This window comes from Neltuma alba, unplaced genomic scaffold (genome assembly GCF_004799145.2).
Source record: "Neltuma alba isolate B1F8T4 unplaced genomic scaffold, ASM479914v2 tig00001562_pilon, whole genome shotgun sequence".
Lineage (NCBI taxonomy): Eukaryota > Viridiplantae > Streptophyta > Magnoliopsida > Fabales > Fabaceae > Neltuma > Neltuma alba.
In genome coordinates this window covers 118,315-134,258 of record NW_021632512.1, presented here as the reverse complement: position 1 = coordinate 134,258, position 15,944 = coordinate 118,315, and the positions used below count along the sequence as shown (strand labels likewise).

The following is a 15,944-nucleotide window of genomic DNA, read 5'->3' as shown; positions in this document are numbered from 1 at the left end:
AAGTCTTTTTAATATATAGATAATTCAAAAATAAATGCAATCTTTTGACTGTACGGTTTTTTAAAAAGTAATTCTTTTCATTTAAAAATTTAAAGGTTTTCCTGTTCTTTGTACATAAATCCTTATGATAGTTTTGTGCAGTTCAGTAATTCTTTCATTTCCAGGATAAATGCTCCTGTTTGTGCCTCATAAAAAGAACTTGCGGGTTGATAGATCATTAGTTGACCATAGATCATAATAAAAGGCTCTTCTATCTCATACAATAAGACGAAAGAAAAAGAATAATAAAAAAACAAAAATTAAACAACGATATAGACATTTTTTGCGTATTGCATACGGCTCTACTATGGAATTGGTTTTTACCTTCCATCGAAGAAAAGGAAAAAAACATAGAGTAATTAAAAAGATAAACCAGACCCACCCAATTTCTCTTCTACCACTTTGGACAATTTCTCTACCATCCAGGGGTCAAAATGATTAGCCCAATCACCTACTTCAGCTTTCCTAAAGAATACCTTATTTTCGATCCTCTTCCCCACTTTTCCAGTTTTGTTCACTTCCAAGTTCTTCATCTTATCAGAGCTGCACAGCTCAATTATGCTATCAATAACACCATCCCTTTCTTCCTGAGAACTAAATGGGCAATCCAAGAACTCAGCTATTCTTTTCAAGTAGAAAGTGGTATCCCTTTTCAAATCCTCATACCTTAAAAACAAAATCTTGTTTGGGGATTGTTTGCTTTCCCTCCAATAACCCAACATATGTGTCCAAAATGGGCCAGACTGATTGATCCCATTTGAGTACATCTCCAATGCTTCCTCACGTGATAATTTTGGTAAAGACGGTGATTTGATTTTGTTGGCGAAAATCCACGATGACACAAAAACATCAAATGGGTTACGACATATATAAATAATCTTGCATTTGGATTTGACAACTGAGTCGGCCAATAAATGAAATGGAACATGGGTACCAAAAAGTCTTGGTTTAGGCAAATGGGAAAGATCAGGAATTTGGTTATTTGCATAATAATTGACCTCAAAGAATTGAACAAGCACATGCGCATTGGAAACAAGTAAAGGATGGTTATTTTGTGAAGGAGAGAATACCTTGCGATTTATAATGGCAAAAGTGAGGGCTTTCAACCACGTCGTGCCACATTTTGGTAAGCTAGCAATGACAATGTCATCGTCTGCTGCCTGGAAGTGCTTTTGAAAAGAGAAAATAGCTTGGATTCGAGTTGCTGGAAGCCAAATGCCTTTGTATAAAAAGCTGTATGGGAAAATCCAACCCTTCTCTCTAGGAGAGAAAGAACTAGTTCCTTACATTCTTGGCTAAGTTTCTCATACTGCTCTTGGTAACCATCATTTACAAACTCAACATCTGTTTGGCTTTTGGTGGACGACAGGGTCGTAGTATCAGCCATTGAAGGTGGTGGTTCACTGGCAATTGGAGGCTTAAAAATTTGGCTTACAAGTCTCCAGTATTTATAGGATCATTCGCCCTGTGATGCGATTATTTGAAATTAATAATCACAATATGACAACAGAAGGATCGATCTGTCGGCAAGTTCATTTGATGCGGAGGAATATGCTTCTTGTGATATGAAGCACCCACACCTTGAGAAAAAATTACAAGCAGGGGAAGTAAATTTTACAATTCTGCACCCCTCTTGAGATTTATTTTATACCCCCAAACTATCTAAAAAACCTAAGTCCAAAAACTTATTAGATATGAAACATTTTAACTCAAGAATTATAAATTTAAATCCCAAGTTTTAAATTTACTAGACTCAAACATTAATAAATTTTACTCAAAAATTAGTTTTTTTACTTTATATAAAACTCAATCTTAACAAAAACATCCTTTTGCTTGGCAGTTTTTTTTTCCCCATTCCATAGATTCCATTGACCATTTTAGATATATTGGTGATCTGCCCTCTTTATTTTAAGAGGAAAAAAGAGTATTTTGTTAATTTATCTATAGTAAGCTAATAAATATTTTTCCTTTATGTTCTTTAAAATTTATACATATACTTTATTTATGTGATTTTGATCATTTTCATTTTTAATTAATTATATAGTTTTTTATTACTGATATTCTTGGATAATTTTAGCCAATAGTTGTGTGTTTTATAGATTTTGAATATAAAAATAAAAATATTTATGAAGAGGCAATTGTCATCTAGTCACCAACAATCAATAATTGTCATCTAATCACCAACAATCAATAATTGTCATCTAATCACCAACAATCAATAATCTTTCAGCAAAACAATCAGCGGCAATTAGTTTAGGTCAAATACAGGAAAAAAATAATTTCATCAAATTATTGTAATAATTCTAATAAGATAAGAAAAGCATATTTGCAGAAAATACCGTATCAACCTGCTCAAATTTTTTATTTTTTAATTACTAAATTATTAATTTTTATATCAACTTATATTGCGCCCCTAATTCGTGGTCTTGAGTCCTGACCCCTCCATTATTGATTAGAGACTCGCGAGGAGTGTGCGCAAATATAATAAATTAAAGTGTCTTGATACGCAATCCAATAAAATGATTGTAGGTTAATTGGAAAAAAGAAAATTAAAGTGAAATGATGAGGACTTCTTTTGATAATGTGCTGGATTTCATGAAAGTGGGACAATCTCATTATCTCCATCTTTCCCTTTTAATAGAAGTTATACTATACTTATAAAAGTTTAAAAAATATTAAATTTTAAAATAAAATTAATTAGGTCTAAGGTTTTTTAATTCCCATAAACATGTTGAAATCGATATATAAATATAAGATCATAAAAGCTTATTTAATGATTAAAGAATTAGATCGGCCGGATTTGCCGATCCTATCAATTGGACTGTCAACCTGAATTGTTGACGGCTCAGTTTAGATCAAACAACCATTTTTTTAGCTGAACTGTATTATTTAATTGAAAAATTCATATATTATGATGTTATCATGTTAACAGTTAAGACTTATCGTTAATTTACTTCTTATATATATATTATTATATATACATATATGTATTTTTATTAAATTTTTATTTAACTATCTAGATCGTCAATCTAGCTTGTTGGACAATGAGAATCATGAAATCGCTAACCCTTCCAATTCGTTATCTTGTTCGTATTTTAAAACATTGCAGTGTGGCCTCGGGGCTGGGGAAAACTAATTTGGAGGTCCTTATAGTTTTCATTGATTTTGAATTAGATCCTTGAGCTTTTTTTTCTTTTTATTTATTGGATCCTTAAACTTTTCATTGTTAAAACCATTAGTCCCTGCTGTTAAATAAGTAGTAACACTATTATAAGTTTTTGTTAAGAAGCAGTGATAGACCTCTAAAATATCCCCTCCCCCCTCCGTTCATGCCACTATGCCTCAACCCTTCCGCTCATGTTGGAACTTAATTAGAGACAGAAGGACCCAACCCTAACATCTCTGTGTGTGAGGAGTGAGATAAAAAAAAGTGACCAAAGTATGAGAGCCTCCTCTGTTTTAATACTAAAAAAACAGAGTAAACTGAACCGCCCACTAGCAAAACAAGGCTACTGCTAATGATCTGACTACTATTACAATCTCCCACACCTTCAAGAATCAATTAATATTTCTCGAAATCTTCACTATATATATGAATGTATATATAATATTATATTATGTGATTGTGAAATTTGTCATTTCCATCGAACCATTAACGTGCATATGGCTAGAGTACTCAATGGTGGACCTGAGCTTGCTTTTGATTTCCCAATAGCAATTATATATATTAAAAGCTCATGTAGGCTTCTCAACATTTTTCATGCTTCGCCTAAGAAATCAATAAACACTGTACATACTCTAATTAAGTTCCACTATGGTGGAATGGTAGGGTCGAGTTGCAGTGAAAGGGCCGAGTCACAGTTGCAGGAACTAATGAGTGTGGGGATGTTGTTAGAAAACTTTTGTGGGTGACCCTCATTGTGTCGCCTGGGCAAGGGATGACTCAAGCATCAAGATGCACCAAACAAGGTCAAGTTGTATCGCTGCACTTTAAACGGAAGTTTTTAACAGAGTTAATCCTTATTTAACGGCAAGAGCTAACAGATTTGACAGTTGAAAGTTTAAGGACTCAATAAAAAGAAAAAAAAGTTCAAGGACTTAAATCAAAATCAATGAAAACTACGAGAACTTCTAAATTAGTTTTCCCTATTTTAAAACATTGCAGTGTGGCCTCGGGGCTGGGGAACAACTGGGCCCCGATTATTGTAATTATTTGAAATCGAGAAAAACTTTTTTTTTTTTTTCCCGCCAACTTGAAATTAAGAAAAACTGTCACGTTATAGAAAGATGTGAATATCAAGCATGTATGCGAAAAGGTCGGTTTACGGATCCATTATCCAGCTGTGCATGCGAAGAAGATAAGAAAGTTGGTCAAACAACCATAGTTCAATAATATCTAATAGGAAACGAAGTGACGAAAATAACATATTAAAATTCTCTCTGCATTGCGGCATCAAGAGAATAAAAATTTAGAGATACCCATATTAAACAGGAAAGTTACTGTTCAATCTTATATAAGTAATTTCATTGGGAAGTGATTTTTATGGTATACGAGGTAATTATATAAAAAGAATTTTAGCATTTTTTTTAATTGCTTATAGTGTTTTCCAAACACCTAGGTAGCCATTTCTTATATTGGATCTTGTCATCAGCTACTTACTTGATATGGGATATTTTACCAATCTTAAATACTTATGTGGGGCTGCAAACTAGAGTAATTTTTCCTACTGAATATGTCCATAATGGGCCAATAACTTTGCGACCTAACAACTTTTAAGTTTCCTGGTTTATGGAATCTTCTTGTTTTCAAGCTATTCTATATCTTTCCTTTTGTACTTAAAAAGAGTTTTACCACACGCATAAGAGTTGCTCATTTCATTCTTGGATATGTTTTTCAAAATCTTCATCGGAAGACTGGTTCTCAATCGCAAAATTTAAGTTGATTGGACAAAGGAATTATATTATAGTAGTTTCAGTGACTATAATTATAAGAATTCAGCTCACAAAACAATCATTATTTTTATGTGAACTAGCCACCTCCCAGATTTAAGGAATGCTTAGCGAAGGACTTGAATTTAAACCAAATTAAATGAATTGAGAGTCCAAAATTTAAGTATGGAAGAATAGAATTTATGTATGCTTTGGGCATGAATATTGAATTAGATAATGAAGTGCAATGTGTTATATTATGTCTAGGGCTTTGATAATTGTCAAGAGCCTAAAAGAATTCAAGTACAAGAGTTGCAAGTTCAAAAGGTACCTGAGCAAGAAAGAACATTGGCAACGGAAAAAACTTTACCTATTCTCGTATAGAAATATAATTGCGTTTATGTTTTTGTGATGCTTCTTACCTTGTCATGAGTTGGATGAATATTTTTAAGCTTGAATATGTTGGATGAGTTTCTTGAATTGTTTCACAACCATTGTTAATAATTCTATGGTTGTGTGAATATGTTCACGCTTATGTCCTTTGCAATGCTACTTGTTAATGAGTTCAGTGAAGTATAACTTGATTGCTTGAATGGTAATGGTTAGCTATAGAATTCTTTGAATCTCATGTCCTGTTGACTAATCATACTAGGTTATGTGCTTCAAAAGTACAAGCTAAAGCAAGAAGTAATTAAGTGGGAGGGGAAATTAATTTCCATCGGCACTATTTTGCTAGAAGTTGAAAAATGTACAAATAATTCCATGGGCTATATATGTAACTTCATGGTGTAACCTTGTTATATATATTGATGCACTAAGATGAATAGTAACCATTTCGGAGTTATAGAATCGCCTGGAAACCAATATTTTAGCATGCATGTTCTTGACCGGCACCCAATTTGGGTTCTTTTCAGAGAGTGTTAATTGTTTTAGTGGATAGTACATAGCAAATAATGTCCAATATTCATGATAATTGGTATGAGATTCACTATTTTCTTAAACTTATTCTGTGAAATAAGTTGGTTTTATAACATTTTAGTTTATATAACAAGTTGATTTACAAGTACAAATTGTAATGATTTTCAAGCTTAAAACGTACATTCAGCTTCATTCAATATTCCACATGTACCTGTAATATAAGGTGGATTTACATCAGTTTCTTCTTGAACTGGCCAATTGGAGATGAAGAATTCAAGCTGAACAAGACGATCGAGTGTCTTTTATATTAAAAACTGAACATGACGTAAAAGTAAAGCCGATGCCTGTTATCTAAAAGTTGAATTAAAAGGATAGACTAGACCCACCCAACATTTCTTCAATCACTTTAGACAATTTCTCTACCATTGAAGGGTCAAAATGATTAACCCAATAGCGTACTTCAGCTTTCCTAAAGAATACCTTGCTTTCAATCCCCTACCACAATTTTCCAGTCTTTTTTACTTTCAAATCCTTCATCTTTTGAAAGCTGCACAACTTAATAATGTTTTCAATAACACCATCACTTTCCTCTTCTGAACTGAAGGGGCAATTCAAGAACTTAGCCACCCTTTTCAAGTAGAACTTGTTCTCTCGTTTCAAATCCTCATACCTTAAAAACAAAATCTGGTTTCGTGACTGTTTGCTTTCGCTCCAATAACCCAACATGTTTGCCCAAAATGGGCCAAAATGATTGATCCCGTTTGAGTACTTCTCAAATGCTTCCTCAAGTGACAATTTTGGTAAATATGGTGCTTTGATTTTGTTGGAGTAAATGCACAATGACATAAAAACGTCAAATGGGTTACGGCATATATAAATGATCTTGCATTTGGATTTGATAATTGAGTCAGCCAAGAAATGAAATGGAAGATGAGTACCAAAAAGTCTTGGTTTTGGCAAATTGGAGAGATCAGTACTTTGGTTATTTGCATAATAATTGATCTCAAAGGATCAAACAAGGTCATGCGGATTGGAAACAAGTAAAGGATGGTTATTTTGTGAAGGAGAGAATACTTTGCGATTTACAATGGCAAAAGTGAGTGCTTTCTTCCATGTCATACAAGATTTTTGTAACCTGGCAATAACAACGTCATTGTCTGCTGCTTGATAGTGCTTTTGGAAAGAGCAAGTCGCTTGGATTCGAGGCGTTGGAAGCCAAGTATCTTTGTATAAGTAGAGGTTTGGAGAAATCTACCCCTTCTCTCTAGGAAGAGAAAGAACTAGTTCCTTACATTATTGGCTAAGTTTTTCATATTTTTCATGGATCCTCATTTACAAACTCAACATTTGTTTGGTTTTCTGTGGACGAAGGGTTGATAGTTTCAGCCATTGGAGGTGGTAGTTCACTCGTAATCAGAGGCGTAACTTTTTAAACTCACAAGTCTCCAATATTTGTAGTATTACTTGGCTAGTCATGCGATTATTTGAATTTATCTGTTACAGTCATAACATGATCCTGATTTGTTTATTGTTTGGGAAAATTGAGCATTTGATGCAGATCATAGGCATAAGCAAAATTAAAGGATCCAATGACAAGTGAGCAACTGTGATTTCCTATGCTGAAACTTGTCATTACATACTCCTCAATTCTCAAAAGACTTGATTGTAATTTTTTCAATTTAATTTGTCCTAAAATGTTAGTCGTTGAAGATGTAAATGGCCTTGAAGTGGTGATATAGACTCACCAAAATAACACATAGTTGGAACGTTTATGGATAACAAGTAAAAAAAAGATACTCAAAACACAGTGTAGAGAAATAAAAAAGTATTCATCAGAAAAAATACCCACTGATTTGAGGAAGAAAGAAAAGGGGAAGGGGCTAGGATAGAGAGGAGGGTCAGCAAAGTCAACCCCCCTTTAACTCGAACACATGTTGAAGGTCTAAGTCACACCAGAAACTGAAGTAGTTGGGTGAAAAATCAGTTGTGAAGATGATGCCAAAAAACTGATCTTTGATACTGAATATCAGTGGTTAAAGCTTCTTTTCCCTTTTAGCGCATAGAAATAAAAAGAACAGGTCCTTGTTGATTTTAGAAGCTGTGATCATTGCACTGCATTCTAAAACCTCATTTCCTCTGTATAATTGTTTTGTACGCTGCGTTTTGAGGACTTTTTCTTTTGTGTTATCCACATAATTAAGATCCAAGTTGATACCATTTGGTATGTCTACGTTACTATTTTAATACTGCTTATGAAACTTCGGCATATTTTAATACCATTATACTTCTAAGGACTAGCATTTTAAAACGGATTGAATTCCAGAGACCAAGATTATGGGTTTGAAATTTCAAAAATCAAAACCAAAAAGGGCGCAAATTACAAAGATAAAAATTGTATCAACCTTAAATTAATTATTTGCAATAAACATGTGCTTGTGTGTTGTATTCCTAAAATATTTTTTTTTAATCATTTACTGTTGGATTTTTAGGGTTGGACCTGCCTTTGATGGGTTAGACTATTTAACAGGATATTAAGAGAATATTCCAATCAAATATCCAAGCAAGATTATGATATTTTGACTCGGTCAAACATCTTGAATCAAATCCAATTAGTTACGATATAAGTTAAATTAATTTATATTCTATAGATTAAATATATATTAGACATATATATTTAGAACTAATTAAGATTAATTTTGGATTTAAATTCAGATTTATAGTCTTATTAGTTAAGAGATATTTGTATATTTGAATTCAAATTTGAACCAATGGACGTAGTGGATATTTTTCCTTCTCAAAATACCCCTGGCCAAAGCTATAAATAGAGGCGTTCATCTATCAGTTCAACTCACCCCAATAGTTGAGTTTTCCTACTCTCCCCTCTCTCTCCCATATTCTCTCTTATGTGGTGCTCTACTGTGCCATTCAAGTTTAGACTATAGAGTCTCTAAACTCTGTGTGAGTATCGGTAGATCAACTCGTGAAACTCTGGAGGAATAACTCGGATCCGAATATGGATCCAATCCAGTATGCGTTTTATTTTTGTTTATATTTAACATTTCTGACATTTACAATATTGAAAACTATTCTTATTAATAAAAACTCTCTTTAGTATGTACAATTAATAAGATTGTTTGTGAAAAAATTACATATAATTCATAAGACAAAGTAGATTGAGTTCTTATGAGAGGTTGATTAGCCCTATGAACATCATCACTCTGAGAAGGCTTTAATGTAGTGGATATCTAGATATGTGAGCAAGAAGTAACCTTTCTATAAAATGAGGAAATATTAAAAACTATAATCATCATCAGCCTCTAAATATATTATAACTATCGAGTCTAATTATGGCTTTTCCTTTTTTTTTTTCCTACAAAAAAAAGTTGATGGCTCATCCAACGTTACTTAATCCAAATAAGTCTGAATTTGCTGTGCAATCTGAATTGACCGAAAGTGTTGCAATGGGCAAGCCTTCTTTTCTAACAGATGGATTTAATCAAGAAAATATTGAAATAATTTTCTTACAGATTAATATTGATTTAAGTACAGGAACAATCAAATGTTTGTTCTCATCACTAAAGAACAGTATGGCACACACTTTATTCAAGGGCTGTATTATATTTATCTTCAGGTGCCTTAACTCTAACCCTCCCTAAATACACATAAGATACCTGACGAGAAGTTTAGCCCATTATTGAAATATGAGTAAACTTGCCGCATATTCCAGTTGGAGAGAGAAATCAAAAAAATAGACCAGACCCACCTAACTTCTCTTCTATCACACTGGACAATTGCTCTACCGTCCAAGGGTTAAAATGATTAACCCAATCACCTACTTCACCTTTTCTAAAGAAGACCTTGTTTTCATACCTGCCCACCATTTTTCCAGTCTTGTTCGCATCCAATTCCTTCATCTTCTCAAAACTACACAGCTCGATAATGTTTTCAATAACACCATTGCCTTCCTCCTCCGAATCAAATGGGCAGTTCAAGAACCTAGCCACTCTTTTCAAATAGAACTTGATATCTCCTTTCAAATCCTCATACTTTAAAAACAGAACCTTGTTTGATGTCTCTATGCTTTCTCTCCAATAACCCAAAATATTTGTCCAAAATGGACCAAACTCATCGATCCTCTTGGAATACCTCTCTAATGCTTCTTCCCAAGATAATCTGGGTAATGATGATGGTGCAATTGCATTGATGAAAAACCAGAGGCACAAAACTGTCAAATGGGTTACGACATACTCCTCCGGTCCTAAATATAAGACCCATTTTGTAATGTAAATTATACTATAAAATAGGTCTTATATTTAGGACCGGATAAGTATATAGATTATCTTGCATTTGGACTTAGCAATTGAATCAGGCAACGAGTGAAACGAGAAATATGTGCTAAAAAGTCTTGGTTCAGCTGAGTTAGAGAGATCCGGAATCTGCTATTTTCCATAAAGATGGAATTCAAAGAAAGGTACAAGGTCATGGGCATGGGACATGAGTAAAGGGTGTTTTTTTGTTTTTTTGTGAAGTAGAGAAGCGATTACGATTCACTATGGCAAAAACAAGAGCTTTGGACCAAGCATTGCCAGATTTTGGTAAGGAAGCTATCTTTTGCCAGATGGATACGAGCAGGTGAAAACCAGATGCCTTGATAGAGATAAATGTAAGGGACACTCCAACCCTTCTCTTTGGAAAGAGAACGAAGCAGGCCCTTGCATTCCTGGCTAAAATTTTCATATTCTTCCTCTTCAGATTTGTTCTCGAGCTCAACATTTGATAGGTTTTCTGTGAAGGAAGTGGTAATAATTGCAGCCATCGGAAAACTAATGATTAGTTAACAAGAGATAATAGGCATTATGAGAACTTAGCTTTCATATTTCCGTTATTTATAGCATCACTTAGCAACTATTTAAAATATCGGCCCTCTGAGACATCAATCATCAACGTACGTGTAGTTAATTTCCTTATCAATCCATTCTTAACTTTAACTTTGGAGCTTCTTAATGCTTTGTTCTTTCAAATCTTATCTTGACTTTTCCAAGTCCAATGTTTATTTGTGATTTCGATCCTTTTTGAACAATACAAGTTGACTCCAGTAATTATAAATAGCTAAGAATAATGGCGTGATTTTTTTTCCTGACAAAGTAATGATATCAATAATTTTAACAAGTGTGACCAGATCTTCTTAAATATGTATGTGTATTTTTTAAAAACTTGGAATTAAATTACTCCGGTTAAAAAAAAAAAAAAAAGGAACATCAACAGGAAAAAGAGACTGATCTGGAGAGGAACAAGTTTATCCAAACTAAGGGAAAATATAGTGAGATTGGCAGAGGAAGATAGATCAAATTAGTTTGGATGGGGATTGCATGATGCCATGATCTATGGATGCATTTGAATTATTTTTTCTCACCAAAATTTAAATTATTGTTAGAAGAATATCAAAAGAGTTCATATAGGGAAAGAATGGAAAGTATGAGTATGATAAATAAAATGGGTTGAAACATTACATATAAGACTATTAGACTAATAAGCAAGTTGCATTATTTATAACATGACCCAGACTCCGATTTAATTATTTGAAAAACAAGGCCAGATGGCAGACAGATCTGAATATCAAGCATGCGTGTGAATGGATTCACGGATCCACGGTCCAGCTGCGGAAATGAAGAAGATAAGGAAGTTAATTCAAAAGTATATTTCAATAATGTCTATTACTAAAATAATCCTTTAATATGATCATTATTATGATGTGCTAGGTGGTGGTTCACTAGCAATCATCGGCTTAAAAATTTCGCTTACGAGCCTCCAGTATTTATAGTATCACTTGGCTTGTGATGCGATTATTTGAAATTAATAATTCAATCATTATTAGATATGCAATATTTTCACTTTTTTTTTGTCACAATTCACATGCCCGTGATACCCTCTACTAAAGATTTAAACTTGTAATCCCACACTTAAAAGGAATTTTTGGACCCGATAGGAACTTGCTTTAGAAAAATCAGAAATTATAAATTGATTAATGAGTTATGAAAACAATTATGAAATAAAATAAAGAGATTAAGGAAAAAATGAACTGATCTTGACACTAGGAACATACATTCCAAAAAACATTGAACATACAAAACTAACATAAAAAAAAAAAACAAAATTCAAGGACGCTGAGTATAACAACACAAGAGTTTATCAGCCTCTCATGTTAGAGAGTATCCTCACAAGAATTAAAAAAAAAAAAGCAAGTATGCTGAATAGTTTTTTATTAAAATATCAATAATGAACATACAATACTTGACTTTAAATAGAAAATAAGATTGAACATATGCTAGAACCCCAGAAAGCCCTATAGCCCAATATGGTTAGGCATAGAGGAGTAAGGTGATGCCATTGTCACTTTAGTGATCTTAGGTGTTTGGGGATGTCAGATGGAAGGAAGAAGGACATTATAGTGGATTTCACTACAAAAAAAAGAAGCAAATTAGCGATAAAATTTGATTAGCGACAGATACTGATGGAATTCAATTAGCAACGAAAATGGAATTAGCGACAAAATTTTTTTCATCGCTAATTTCACTGTTACTAATAATTTAGTGATAGAATTCCGTCACTAATTAACAATGGATTGCTAATAGATTAGTGATAAAAATTAATGACGAAAATTTTTTGTCACTAATTAAAGACAGATATCTCATGAAAATTCTGTCATAAAATAGTGACATATTGGTAATGAAAATTTTGTCACAAATTAGTGATGAAAATTTTTCTCACCAATTTCCATTGCTAAATTATTTATTTTGTAAATTTAAAATACCACATGGCAACCATCACGTCATCATTTTCCTCAACCTCACCACTCATTCTCTCGAGAGATTTTTAGGTGAACCTGAAGTGCCATGTAATATGTGGTTTAACCAATCAAAAAAGAACATCTCACGTTATTTTAATCTGATATGGCACTTTTTCAATATTAGCTGGCAGATACAAAAATTAAAAGAAAAAAATTTGCAAGAAAAGAGAAAAAGCGTTCCATTTGCCTTTCATTTCCTACGCCTCCTATCACCTCTCATTCTTCCCCTCTAATTCTATGAGTAAAAAGACGCTCTGTTGATCCTGTAGCAAGCAAAGAAGTTAAATAAACTTTTTCAACTATCAACCTCTGCACCATGGAAATCGAAACTTGGGGAGAGGGAGCTTTGCATGATCACGATAGGTAAATCTACAAATTAGGACCTTAAGGAATTGCTATATAGAAATATGGTAGAATACATCTAACAAAATAAATAATCTTCACGTAATGATTCTACTATTAAATTAGTCTTGAATATTTTTACAATATTCAAAATGGAAGCTTTATTGTCTGCTGTATATGTTTAAAATTGGGGTTCTAATGAGAACTTTATTTTATAATTCTGTACTCATGTTTTGGGGTCTCATTTGCTTTTATATATGCCTGTATGTTGTGGGGAAAAAGTTTTTCTTATTTTTTCTAACAAAAAGTGTTTGTGATTTAATTAACTTTTATTATAAAAAATTTTTGTGGAGATTTTGAAGTAGTTTTAATTTTGTGTGGAATGGAAATAGCAAATGAATCAGAGTTAGATGTGAGGGGAAAAGAAAAATCTATGACCAGTTCTAGCTTTGAAAATACATATAACTTTGGTGTTGAAAATATTTACTTGGGTCAAGTTGTAAATAATGAAGATGAAGCTTATACTTTATATACAAGATATGCATATCAGTTGGATTTTTCGATGAGAAGATCAAAACATACCTATGTTGCTGGAGCTAACAAAATTCATAGAAATGATTATGTGTATTCAAAACAAGGATCTAAATATTTAGAAGAATGCAACAGTAGTTCGTTTACTAGAATGAATGTAAGAACAAATTGTCAAGCCATGATTTGATTTACTGTTCAATTAGATGATCTATAGAAGTCACTAAATTAATTATTGAGCACAATCATGAATTTGTAAAGCAAGAGCATAGGCTTTTGATGCATTCTACTAGGAATATTCCTACAGCAAAGGATAAACTTATTAGTTCTATGGTAACTGCTGGAATTAGAACTAAGGATGTGTGGAGTTACTTGGGTGAAGAAACACATAGTTTTGGTAATATTGGATTTTCAAAAACAAAAAAAGATTCCTATAATTTTGTCATTGAACAAAAGTTGAAAGTGATAGAAGGTGGGGATGGGAAATTTTTACTTGATCTCTTACACAATTGTCAAGCTGAAGATCCAATGTTTTACTATAGTGTTCAATTTGATCATGAATTACATTTGACAAGTGTTTTTTAGAGGCATGGGAGATCAACAATTGATTATGATTGTTTTGGAGATGTGGTGGTTTTTGACACAACTTATCGCACAAATAAATATGATTTAATTTGTGGGTCATTTGTTGGGATAAATTATCATTGGCAAAATGTAATGTTTGGTTGTGCTTTTTTTTATGAATGAATCAGCAGAATCTTTTAAATGGTTATTTGAACAATTTCTGATGTATGTGAGAAACCGACTACCATAAACTATTGTCACTAACCAAGATGCTACTATGGCGAGGGCAATTGAGAAGATATTTCCACTACAAAAAAATAGACTTTAGGCGACGACTTTCGGCGGCGACAAAAAAAGTCGCCGCTGAAAGTCCACTTTCGGCGGCGACACCAAAAGTCGCCGCTGAAACCAAGACTTTCAGCGGCGACAAAAGTGTCGCCGCCGAAAGTGGACTTTCAAAAGTCGCCGCTGAAAGTTCGCCATTGAAACCAAGACTTTTAGCGGCGACAAAAGTGTCGCCGCTGAAAGTGGACTTTCAGTGGCGACTTTTCTAGTCGCCGCTGAAAGTTCGCCATTGAAACCAAGACTTTTAGCGGCGACAAAAGTGTCGCCGCTGAAAGTGGACCTTCAGCGGCGACTTTTTTGGTCGCCACCGAAAGTGGACTTTCAGCGGCGACTTTTTTTGTCGCCGCTGAAAGTATAATATAATAATATATATTTTAGTTTACAATATTAATAAAAAAATTGCCGAAAATGGACCTTCAGCGGCGACTTTTTTTGTCGCCGCCGAAAGTGGACCTTCAGCGGCGACTTTTTTTGTCGCCGCTGAAAGTATAATATAATAATATATATTTTATTTTACAATATTAATAAAAAAAATTGCCGAAAATGGACCTTCAGCGGCGACTTTTTTTGTCGCCGCCGAAAGTGGACCTTCAGCGGCGACTTTTTTTGTCGCCGCTGAAAGTATAATATAATAATATATATTTTATTTTACAATATTAATAAATAAATTGCCGAAAATGGACCTTCAGCGGCGATTTTTTTGTCGCCGCCAAAAGTGGACTTTCAGCGGCGACTTTTTTTGTCGCCGCTGAAAGTATAATATAATAATATATATTTTATTTTACAATATTAATAAACAAATTCAATCTGGCTCAGCGGCAAGAAGGTTGGACACGAAGGGAGGCGGTCACGAGTTCGAACCTGGAAGAAGACACATTTAAGGTGAAATATTTAGACGATGACGTGGCGAGGAGGAGTGACGTGGCAATGACGTGGCGGTCGGCGGTGATGACGTGGCAGCCGATGGCGATGACGTGGAGGTCGACGGTGCTGACGTGGCGGCCGAAGACGATGACGTGGCACCGGCGGTGATGACGTGGCATTGGTAAAGCCAATTCTTCTTAGGCATTACTTTCAGCGGCGACAAAAAAGTCGCCGCAGAAAACACTTTCGGCGGCGACATTTGTCGCCGCTGAAATGCTTTTCAGCGGCGACAAGAGTGTCGCCGCCGAAAGTGTTTTCTGCGGTGACTTTTTTGTCGCCGCTGAAATGCTTTTCAGCGGCGATGTTTTGGCGGCGACATTTGTCACTGCTGAAACTTCTAAAAGTCGCCGCTGAAAGTATCTTTTAACGGCGACCTTTTTAGTCGCCACTGAAAGTTTTCAGCCACGGCTGCTACGGCAACGACTTTTCAGCGGCGACTTGTCGCCGCAAAAAACTTTCGGCGGCGACTTTTGTCGCCGCTGAAAGTCAATTTTTTTGTAGTGTTCCT

General features: G+C 34.1%; 2 pseudogenes; both read right to left on the bottom strand.

Annotated features, from left to right (window-relative positions):
• Window positions 1–398: 398 nt before the first annotated feature.
• LOC114759141 (cytosolic sulfotransferase 15-like) lies at window positions 399–1,426 on the bottom strand (annotated as a pseudogene).
• An 8,200-nt stretch (window positions 1,427–9,626) lies between these two features.
• Window positions 9,627–10,702, bottom strand: LOC114759135 (cytosolic sulfotransferase 15-like; annotated as a pseudogene).
• Window positions 10,703–15,944: the final 5,242 nt, after the last annotated feature.